The sequence below is a fragment of the Aethalodelphis obliquidens genome, unplaced genomic scaffold (genome assembly GCF_003676395.1).
Source record: "Aethalodelphis obliquidens isolate GAN/ISIS:26980383/991018 unplaced genomic scaffold, ASM367639v1 scaffold89, whole genome shotgun sequence".
NCBI lineage: Eukaryota > Metazoa > Chordata > Mammalia > Artiodactyla > Delphinidae > Aethalodelphis > Aethalodelphis obliquidens.
Genome location: NW_020838033.1, coordinates 1,427,460 through 1,439,626, shown reverse-complemented (window position 1 = coordinate 1,439,626; position 12,167 = coordinate 1,427,460).

The window sequence follows — 12,167 nt, the reverse complement described above, 5'->3', positions numbered from 1 at the left end:
CCCCCTGGTCCCCACAGAGGGAAGGGGTCCATCTAAGCATCTGGCTATGAAGAAGCCAACCTCTTCCCCCTTGGTGAGCAATGTCTAGGCATCTCCTGGGCAGATAGACCCCCAGTCCCCATCAATTGCTTGGACCTCCCACTCTTGCCATTCAAAACACAGGAGAGGGCTTCCCTGGTGGCACAGTGGTTGAGAGTCCACCTGCCGATGCAGGGCACACAGGTTCGTGCCCCGGTCCGGGAAGATCCCACATGCCGTGGAGCGGCTGGGCCCGTGAGCCATGGCCGCTGAGCCTGCGTGTCCGGAGCCTGTGCTCCGCAACTGGAGAGGCCACAACAGTGAGAGGCGCATACCGTAAAAACCAAACCAAAACAAAACAAAAACACAGGAGAGCAGATTCCTCAGGAACAAACCTGTCTCCTGTCCCAGGAAGAAGCTCTAGGTTCCTATCCTCACCCCCAACCCTTGCCCCCTCCCACTGCCCTTCAGTGGTTGGCCTGCTGGCCCCGTGGCCCTGTTCCGCCATCTGCTCAACTTGGCTGGGGAGCCGCCCCAGGGCAGGGGCCTTGGCTCCTCTGTTCGAGTGGAGCCTCTGGGACAAGCCTACCAGACTGGGGGCTTTTTGGGGACATGACCTGTATCTCCCCACCAGACTGGGGAGCCCCTGGAGCCAGGGCCTGTACCTGCCACGTCAGATCGAAGAGCCTCTGAAGCTAGGATCTGTGCCTCCCTCATCAGGCTGGAGTCTCTCTGAGGGCAAGAACTGCAATTTGGACGCAGTGGGGAAAGCTTATTCTTTCCTAAGCACCGGAACACCTGGAGGTGGTCTCCGCCCTCAGCCCTGCGCACGTCTGGGCAAGGATTCCCACCTGGGCCTCGGCATCCCCATCTCTAATGGAGTGAATATTCCCAGCGGTCTGTGAAGCTAGTAAGAGGGAATACATGTTAGGTCAGCTGGCAGCAATGCTGAGTCTTCCTCTTGATGAAGTTTAAGGCAAAAGCAAATGGGTGCCTGGGCCCCTCCTCCCTCCCTCCTTACCCACTTCCCAGGGATGAGCAAGCAGGAACTGAGTCACCCACTTTCCCATCCTTGGCAGGAATGCTGGTGACCTTGCATGTGGCAGACTTGTGTGGTGAGGCCCACTGCTCAGAGATGCACGAGGTGGTAGGTGGGTAGGGAAGCTGGGGGAAGGGCGTGTATGGGGGTGGAGGCAGCTGAAGGTCGTGGAGTGACCAGGGTGCTGGATTATTGAGTGGGTATGTGTAGGGGGTCGTGGGAGACACAATGAACCGGTTGCTCTGTGCTGGGAAGTGATCCAATGTCATGGCTGGGAGTAGGAGAGAGAAATGTTACTTCCGAAGGTTCTGAGTCCTCTGGTACTGCCAGGAGAACCAGGGGCTGGGGTGACGGGCAGGGAGAGGCACCACCAGCCCCGCTAGGCGGAGGCAAGATTGGTTGGGGACAGCACCTACCAATTATACCAAAGTCCTGGAGTGGCAGCTGCTACCATCACCAGGGCACAAATGCCAGAGGAGACACGGCACTCAGCAGCTGGGCGCTGGGTTCTGGTTCCACAGAAGCCCCTGTTTCCTGTTGGCCTGCCAAGCTCAAAGGCTGACCTGAAAACCACCCAAGCTAAGGTGCCTAGTTCAAAGCCTCCCAGTTCATCATCTCAGGGCCGCCTGGCTAGATGGTCCCAAGGGACAAGCTAGCACCTCCTGAACCAATGAACTGACAACATGAGAGTTGCAGAAAGATATATCTGGATCCCAATTCTGAGTCTGTAACTTATTAGTCGGGTGCCCGGGACAAATGACATAATCTTCCAGAGCTTCCTTATGTGAAAAACCGGGGATCTACTACCTACCTTGGAGCACTGGTGGGAAAACTAAATGAGTTGCTCGACAAATGTTCCTCTTCTTCTTTGCTTCTGGAGATGGGGGTCTGTGTTAACTTCAGCCTTGCTCCTGGTGTGGAGAGGTAAAAAGGCCCCAGGCTGGAGGTAGGCGACCTGGGTTCCCATAATAAGTGCGGCAGAGACCACTAATATCCATTTCCCCTCTCTCCGCAGTCATGGAATTCTCCATTTTTAGTTGGGCACTTGGCTGCCTGAAAAACATACTTCATTTCTTTGCCTCCCTTGTGCCTAGATGTGGCCACGTGACTAAGATCTAGCCAGTAAGCCAGTTCTGTGGCAACTTCCAGAAATCTTAAGAAGTTGATATACACCCTTTGCCCCGTCTTCTCTGTTCTATCCTCTGTCCTGCTGCCTGGAACATGTATGTGATTGCTGGAGCTCTACCTGCCATCTTAAACCACGAGGGATAAGAGCCATACCCTAGAAGTGGCCATGAGCTGGAAGAAGTCCTGGTCCCCGAAAATTTTGTGGAATAGAAATATCATACCAGTCCTAGGCTCCTACCTTCAGACTTTTACGTGAGAGAAAAATCACATTTCTATCTTACTTCTATCAAATTTCTCTTATTGGGTCTCCATTTCTAGCAGTTTAGTCCAGCTCCACTTGACTTAGTGGATGTGGTTGAGCACTTCACTTCTGTGGACCTCAGTTTCCTCATCTGTAGAAATGAGAAAATGCTCACATATCTCACCGCACTTCAGAGAGATGTTATCGACTCACGGGCAAGAAGGAACTTGGAAAAGCTCTGGTTCTCTGCCCCCTCTCCAGCACTGAGGCGCACAGCCGCCATTTGTGAGTCGGAAGAAGTTGCTGCTGCACTGCAGGGGGCTCCCAAGAAGCTGAGAAGCATCCTCTAGCCCTGTCTGAAAGGCCTCCAGTCCCCAAATTCAGCCCCCACACATCTGAGTCCCCATCCACATTCTGATGTTGGTGACACAAAATAGTTGTTCAGGGCCTGACTGATCCCAGCCAGATGGGATCCTAATTTAATTAAAACCCTTTAATTACCTGCAGCAACACAGCTTTGGAAGTCCAGTGCAGAAGGGGGCCTGTAACGGGGGGGGATCGTTGACAGGGCAGAGTAGGGGCTGCCCTTCCATCACTCTGGGAACCTGGGGTTGTAGAGCGTTTCTCCCACCAGGGTGGGCACAAACCGTACAGAGCAGCCTGTGTGGCCCAAGCAGCTTCTGGCTTGGTTGGTTGACTGCCAAGCGGGGAGTGAGGCCCTTGGGAGCAGAGTACCAGCCGCTTGAACCTGAAGCTGTCAGTGTTGGTTTTGTGCTTACACTGAGACCAGCACAGACTGTATAAGCTCAGGTCTGAGTCCCTCAAGACGTTGGCCCTGCCCGGGACAGTCTGGGTAGGAGCAGGTACAGTTCTGATTCCTGCTAATTGGCCTGGCTTAACAAACAGGGGTACCTCTGTCTCCACCAAGGAAAAGCAATGCCCCTGTGAACTCAGGGTGTTATCCATCTGGGGAGGGAGATGAAAGGGGGCGACTTAGGTGGGCTGCAGAGGAACCATGTGGTTTCTTGGGGTCTAGTAAGGAGCTCCCTTCCCCCAACGTGGTGCTGGCCCTCAACTGGCTTCTCCCTGTGAAGGCAGAAGGCAGTAGCCCAGGCCAGGCCAGAGCCTGCCAACCCTTGGCAGGGCAGACGCAGAAGCCCAGACTCCACGAGCTGGGCTGTTTTTAAGCCTTGTGGACATAATACGTTAATACCCTTCAGTTCTCCCTTAGTACTTATTCATTTAACAAATATTGTTTAATAAAGTCTCTGAAAGCTCCAGCTGGTCTCCATGGGGCCAGATCATTGGGGGAAGAGGTTCAGTTCGCACTTGAGCCATAGCCTTAAAGGACATGTTCTACTGCGGTCAGCAGGATGTCAGTGGCTAGAACTGAAGCAAGAAACCCCAAGAAGAAGAAAAAACTCAAGGGGAAAAGGTAGGAGCCGTGAGGCCCCACCACTCCACACCCCCAAATTTCTCCTTCCGTAGCTGAAGCCGGGAGCACTGCAGTTGAACGTGTTCCGCGGTACCCAGGCCTGTTGGCTCCCGCCTTCCCACCCCCTGCCTCTCTTCCTGCATCCAGCCGCAACTCCCCACTCCACCTTGCTTCCTCTGTTATCCCCCAGCATCCACGGCCCTCTTGAAAGAGACTGCTCCTACCTCTGACCCAGGTTGAGTCTGGAGTGCTATGTAACTGCCAACCTGGGGACTGTCACAGCGGGAAATGTGGATGTGCCCCCAGACTAACTAGAGACAGGACATAGGAGCTGTCATTCCCCATCACATCGAAGACTTGTGAGCGCAGGGGCCGTGTGTCCTGTCCAGCTGGCCTGGAGGCTCCCCAGAGACAGGAGGGCCTTACTTTGAGGCATATCTGCTCAAAGGTGTCCTGCACACCAAACTCTCCCTGGGGAGTCATCCCTGATGGGCCTCACTGGACGGTGTGCTGAGGCATGATCACAGCCTTCACTCTGCCACCTTGGGAGAGGAAGTGACAACAGGGGGACAATCTGCTGCACTGTTCTCACTCCAGCAGCCCAGGTCCTCCTGGCTGGAGGAGAGGGTGGGCAGGAAGGGTGAGGACAGCAGAGGAGGAGGGCAGCATGTGGGTGTTGGCACACCCCTCCTCCCAGCTGTCCCGATATTGTGTGTTGTCTTCTCTAGAACAGCCTTCTGAGACCTGGCTCAGCTCCGGGGACACAGTGAGGGGCACTGAGCGTCACAGGAAAAGCCAGGGTCTTCTGGCTCCTAACCCGGTACCTGCTTTTTCCTGACCCCAGGCTTCCTTGATCCGATCCCCTTCATGACTTGAGGGGTGGCCTCACCTGGGGTAGGATGGCCTGCACAGCCCCAGGGAGACTGGGCTCCCCCTCCTTGGGTTCAGAGCAAGGCCATTCCCCAGCTAGGGTGCGTTTGGAGAGAGTTGGGTTTGAGTACTGGTTGCCGTGTGACCTCGTTCTGGTCCCCTCAGCCCTCTGGGCCTGGATGGCAGTCCTTCCCCCACCCGCTCACATGGTTCCTGCAGAAACAGCCCTGGCGGCGGTGGCTCCGGGTCCGTGTAGGGCTATTGCCGTCTGGCTGGGGCTCACGGGCAGGGGCAAAGGGCTGGTTTCTCCTTCTTCCTGGGGGAGGCTGTGGAGAGCAGCAGTTGAGAGCACAGGTTCTGGAGCCAAGTTGCATGGATTCAAGTCCTTGCTCTGCCACTTCCTAATTGTAGACTTTCAGCAAGTTATTGAACATCTTTCTGTCTCAATTTCCCCATCTGTAAAATGCGGGGCGGGGGGGTGATCTTTACCTGTCAGAGGGCTGTTGTGAGCTGGAATGGGTAAAGCAATTGAACCGTGTTTGGCACAGCTGCCCTGAGTACAGTCCCAGCCTATAGCCCTCTCTGTTCCTGGCCAAGCCTGGGTGTGAGGGAGGGAGAAGTATGGCCATGGGCAGGAATGCGCAGGAAAAAATACCCACAGGGAAGGTCAGAAGTCTACAAAAGATGACTCACACAAAGGAATCTACTTTTCTTTTGATTCCAGTTGAGAAATGGAGCTCTTGGTTGTATTTCTACTGATCCTTGGGCCAGGAATCCCCCACTTCTGCACTCCAGAAGCCCCTGGGTACTCCCCCTGGGGACCTCGACTGGTGAACACGACACAAGGCTCGGGGAATGCAGGGGGCCAAAGGGTCTTTATTTAGAAGCAGAGTTAAAGACCCACAGCAGTCAACCAAGTGTACTCCCCAGGCGGCTGAGGCAGCCTGCAGGGGCCCCTCCTGCCTTACTTGCCCCACCCTCACCTCACCTGCCTTTATCACCTCCACCCAACGGATCAATTTCTCATCAGCCTGGATGGCCTGTGGTCCTTTGATGGTACTCCTGGGAACTGGGTGTGTGAAACAGGCCCATCTTGGACTGTAGCCCCGAGGGTGACTCCCTGAGGACTGGGCCTTACGTGACCCATTTCTTCTACACTTTGAGAAGGGCCAAGGGCATGGGGTAGGCACAGGGCCTGGCAGTAAATCTGCGACTCGCAGAGGGACTCTGAACGCTCTCTATCGTGAGAGTCTTTCACAGGGACAGAGAGGAGGAGAAGGGAAGACACAGGTCAAGGGGCAGCTAAAACCCCGACAGGCGGCATCTGCACTTTATAAATGAGGAGGATGCTGTTTGGGGAAATCGCGGGAAGGTGGAGGATACAAGAGTGTGGAAAGGTATATGAATGCCCCATTTACCAGCCTCGGCAGCTCCCAGGCCTGGGATAGGAGGGGCCTGCCGCTGCTCAGTCAGGCGCTGCCATCTGTCACATCTCAGCGGAGATCAGCACTGGAGGGCTCATTGTAGGCAGGTTTTTATTATTATTTTTTTTAATGCTGCAGGATCAGGCTCAAGACGTCACTCTAGTGAGCAGTACTGGAGACAGGGGAGAGAAATGTCTAGGAAATCATGGAAGCTTCCATGCTCCAGGAGGAGGGAAGGACAGGGAGCGGAAAAGGAAAGAAAAAAGAAAAGAAGCCAAAGAAGGAAAACCATGTAGAAAAGACGGCCTTGAATTAGCAGGTGTGCATCATCCCTCTCCCCCTGGCCCCTCAGGAGGCAGCAGCTGCCCAAGAAACTGGGCTCCAGGGTCCTCAAGTTACATCCTCTCCCCAGTCCCTATTTTCACACCTCCAAGCCGAAGTGCTTCTGCCCTGCCTCTTACCTTCCTCTCTGGAATGCCTACTGTCAAGCACTCCTAGCTTTTGGAGATTATAACAAAGATGATGGTGATGATCATAGATGAAGAGCTGTTCCAGGTGACTGAAAGGTCTGGGGCAGGCTGACTCTTCCTGAGACTCCCCCACGCGTTACAGCAGGTGAGAACCTCAGAGCTCGCAGGACACAGGGCTGGCCAGGGGATGGCTCTCCCTCTCCCCACAGGGAATTCTGGCTCAGAAGATCCCCACACTCCCAAAGGTGCCCATTTCAGGGTCTCGTCGCAGATTTACCTTCCATTCCAAGAAACCCTAAAAGGCCATGGACTCTAAAGGCTACATATGGCTTAGGGTAGGACCAACAAGAAGTACACGGCAATAACAATAGCATCAGTGGCAGTTAACCTTTCTGGAGCTCATGAACGGTAGTCACCATGTTAAGGACTTGATATGTACTACTCATTAATTTCCAGGGGAACTCTATGAACTACCCATTTTACAGAAGAAAAACTAAGGCTTATATGTGCAGGTGCTTTGGTCAGGATCGTGAGTGGCGGCAGGAGATCAGAGCCGGGCTCCTTGACTCCAGACACTGTGCTCTCTGAACACCAACCTTGGCTAGACCTCCAGCGCTGCCTGCACTCTCACCAAGCTTTCCCCAGCCACTAGGCTCATCACGCCTCCCAGCCTCGACGCTATCCCAGGGATTCTCAGCCATTGATCTTATTTCCTACTTAACACTCAAAAACGTACACGTCACCAGATGCAAGCTTGCTCAACTTCCTACCATGAGACAAACCCACGTTCTATAGGACTCTCCTCATACCCAGAGAGGGTGTCCCTCCTCTTCCTACCTATGCCCACCCACCCGCTTCTCCTCCCAGACCACTCAGAACCTCCCAGCACAGATGGTCCTTTCTCTACTGGACCTGAAAGCTTTTAACTGCTTCCTCTCTACTGGATCCCTCTCGCCAGCTTTAAATGTGCTCATGTCTCTTCCATACTATAGGAAACAAATGGAACTCCTCCCTCTACTCATTTCCTTCTTCCAGTTTTGCCCGAACTTTTCATTCCTCATGACCCACCCACTCCTCACCTCACCCAGATTGGCTCCCTTCACTGAAATGGCCCCAGCTAAGCTCACTAATGACTTCCATGTTGCTACCTCCAATGGGCGATTTTATCGTTTCTCTTATTATACTGCATTTGACACTTCTAACAGTTTTGTATTTGTTCTCTGACATATGTTTCCTTCCTGTCTATCTCTAGCCAACTCTTTTCCTTCTTTGTGGCTTATCTTTTTTTACTGGCCCTAAAATATAAGCATTCCTTAAGGTTTAGGAAGCTTTAGGTTCCTTAAGGTTCCCGGGCCCCCTTCTCTCTTCACTCTATACTCCCTGATGATCCAACACACCAAGGGCTTCACAATTATACCTCGAAACCAGTATATCCCAGAACCATCTCTCCAGTCTTGATCTCTCCTCTGAATCCTAGGCTCAAAAATTCAATAGCCCATGTGATACCTCCATTTGGAATTCTCAAGGCATCTCATAAGCAACAAGTAAAATGAATTTAATGATCTAATTTCCCAGTTTATCTTCCCACTGGTCTCTATGTTGGTGAATCCATCCTACTCACCTCTTTGTCCTTACTCTATCCAATCAGCAAGTTCTAACAAATTTGCCCCCAAACCTCTCTCAAATGTATTTTTTTCTCCAGCTCTGCCACCTCCGTAGTTCAAGTTCTGCTGTCTCTTGCCTTCCTCCATCCCCACTCTCAACATCAACTTTTCTACACTCAAGCCAAAGATCTTAGAATAAAAATCTTGTCACCCCCTCCTGCTTAATAAAGCTTCCATGATTTCCCCACTGTTCTTAGTATAAGTACCCAGATTCTAAATGTGACCTGTGAAGGTCCTGCCAGGTCTGGCTTCTAGCTTGCTCTCACACTTCTCCACACTCCAGCCACCCAGCCCTCTCTGGGCTCCTAGAACACAGGCACCATATGCTCCCTCCTGAGTCTGCGCTCCATGCAGGCGATTTCTTCTGTGTGGAACGTGACTCTCCAACTTCACCAAGTTGACAGCTCTTCATCCTGCAGCTCTCACTTCAAAAGTTGCTTTCTTAGGGAAGCCTTTCTGGATGCCCCAGAAGAGATTAACTCCCCACTCCAGGCTCTCACGGTGCCTTACACATTTCTTTCAGAGCACTCACCATGGCTTGACGTCATGTCTTTGTGAGATTACTAAGGACACTCTCTTCCCCATTAGACTCGTCAGGTCCAATGAGGGCAGGGAGCAGTTAGTTTTACTCACTGTTTATCCCTAGAAACGAGCACAGTCCCTGGCACATCATATATGGTATAAATAAATTTTTAGCAAAGAAAACAGAAAGGGCTCTAAAAATTCATTCTTAAAAGGCCAAACCAGGGCTTCCCTGGTGGCGCAGTGGTTAAGAATCCGCCTGCCAATGAAGGGGACATGGGTTCGAGCCCTGGCCCGGGAAGATCCCACATGCCGCGGAGCAACTGAGCCTGCGCTCTAGAGCCTGTGCTCTGCAACAAGAGAAGCCAAGACAATGAGAAGCCCACGCACCGCAACAAAGAGTAGCCCCCGCTTGCCTCAACTAGAGAAAGCCCATGAGCAGCAACAAAGACCCAATACAGTCAAAAATAAAAACAAATTAATAAATTTATTTAAAAAAAGAAAGGCAAAACCAATGCAAGGTTCTTAAACTTCAGTGGGTGTAGAAGACCTTGGGGATCACCCATTGGTATGCTGACCATGCTCAAACGCCCTCTTTTTTCCCTCTTTAACTGTTGTTCAGAGGTAATGGAGACATGAATAGAGGTAATGGAGACATGAATGATACACTGTGGAGACCACTTCCCTGGAATGACTGAAGATTACATTGGATTTATCAGGGGATGTGCCTACTTTTCATTAGTGTTTCAATAAAAATAAACACTTCCAATACCTGTAAGAGATAGCAAAAAAATGTTTATTTACCCAGAGAGATTAAAATGTGTAATATGACTATTGGTTCATGTATCAATGTCAATCTATCTATAAATTTCCAAAAAGGCAGTACTTCATTCTACCATTAAACTAGTAAGTGCATTTTAAAGTGCTGTAGGATAACAGGAAATAACAAAGCACAGATGTTGGAGGGCAAATTTGAAAGCACACCAGTGGTGTGCTGGAACCAGTTCACACTGGCTCTATAAAGCCATTCGTTAAAATTTTCAGAAATTTTGAGAGATGTTTGTTAAGTGGCCAATTAAAAATTAAATTGTATCAATGTACAACTAACAGCAAAAGTAATAAATACTCAAAATTCATCTCTTCCTAATTATCTTACACCTTACCATTGCCTATGGCTTGAGGTTCTACTCGTTTACCCCATCTGTATGGTGGCAGTACTCGACAGTGGGGAGCTGCACACCCCTTCCAACTCTGCACCCGGTAACGTCACCTCAGGGTTTGAAATGGCCATAGTGGGGGTATTTACACCATGGAAACTAGCAAATGCTACCAATCGGGGCTGGCATTTTGGGGAACTAAATGGTATACCTTTCAGTAGCACGCCACTGAACAAAACCACTGCCCAGAAAAACATTTTAAGGGTCTGTAATAAATGTGAAGCCAACTTTTACTTGGAAGATGGATAGGTTAAAGAAGTATAGAAACATGTGTCTGTCTTGAGGAAATCATTCTCAAAACTGTGTAAGGGTTGACGGTGATTGTTTTCTCAATTTGAAGCTATAATTATTCTACAGACATGACTTTTATTACAAACATCAGTCACTGAAGTGTCTGTAATTTTACGGAACAACCTGTATACCATCACTTCTAAACAAACATAAATGTGTTGACTAAATTGAGATGCTAAGTTCTTAAGAGTGGGTGGGAGAGATTCCCTTCCAAACTTCTGGAAAGAGTGGCTTACACTCAAGCCATGTTTGCTTACCTTCTCATCAGTCTTGGCTTCTGCCTCCACCATTTGACAGAAACTGCTCTAAGGTAACCGCTGACCTCCTTCCTGCTAAATTCAATAGCTTTTCAGTCCTCAGTGTTATGACCCCCCGGCTTTGTTTCTGTGGGCCACTCCCGTCTCCTCCATTAGACTGGATTAGTGGAGGGAAAATCCTACCCCTCACCTCAAACCTAGCCTAGCACAGTGTTTGCCACTTTCTAGGTGCTCAGGCACTGTTTGCTCAGTCAGTGGCCTGAGTTTTCATCTCTGTGACCTTGAGCAGTCATCTCACTTCTCTGGATGTGTTTTCTCAGACATGAAAAAAAGATGAGTTATGTGGGGGCCCCTTTTTTTCCCTGACGTTTGTCAAAAGCTCACCTTTCAGGGTCTTGAGGGGGCTAAAGCTCACCCCATTTCAACTGAGCATTATGAGCAGGGGTGCCCACTTGGGCAAATTCTTAGATTTCCACTTTCTTTCTGGTCTGGGGGCCTAAGGCCCAAAGCGATTCCTTTGCCTTCTGCTGCTTCTTGGCTCAGAGCCAGGTTGAGTGACCTCGAGGATGTTACGGTTCTATCACCTTGGGATGAACGGGAGCTGCACAACACAAGCCGGCAAGCGTACAGAACTCCCGTGAGATCTGTAAGCTACAGGTCCTGGTGCAACATTCCCATACTGGAGTAATGCATATTTTATCTTCATAATGTTTTCCCCCTGAGGTTGATCCCCTTCAACTCCTTAGTCATTTCTGTTGCTTGTACTGAATTCCCTCAAGTCTAAAATTCTCTTTTCCTAGAGCTGCAGGAATCAGAACCAAAGAGTATTCCAGATGCCACTTTCTACTCCAGCATTACAGGATTTACAGAGGGGGAATGATATCTGGCATTATAATAGCTTAGCCACATAAAGATCCCATCAGTCGACAACATTCAAGTTTCCGCTCTCATCTGGAGGTCAAAGCTTCTGGTTCTCCCAGCTCATTATCCCCAATACTGATCATCCTACATTTGCTTCCTTGCTTACTGTCTCCAGGAGGTGTCTACCTATTGGGTCAAAGTCCCCAAGGTGGCAAGGTCACTTCTGAAATTAAAAGGGGGGAAACACATCTACCTTGTGCATACACATACATAAAGAGCAGTCCGACCATACTCACCTGAATGCTGGATTAGTCAGCGAGCCATTAGAAATGAATCTAAATGATACAGGGCAGGGTTCAGGGAACAATCATGAGATAAAGGAACCACACAGGCTCGGGCTGATTAAAAAGATAATTAGCTGTGGAAAATAAGGTTGGGCTCCAGCCAAGAATTTGTCTTTGACAAAGATAAACCAAAGGATCCAATATAGTCACGTTGGGGGGATTTAGTTGCTGTTCTTTTATAGGAGTTGAAGAGCCAGAACAAAGCAACAGTCAGTTTCAAAGTACAGCTCAACTCCCCCCCGTCTGTTGTTTTGCTCATAAACATACAGGCTGTTTCCTTTCATCTGCACAGGCTCACGCAATATGGAGAACCTACAATAGGTTTAAGCCAGAATTATAAATGAATGCGCAGAGTGGTGGTCAAGCTAGAGATCTTTTGGCCTAAG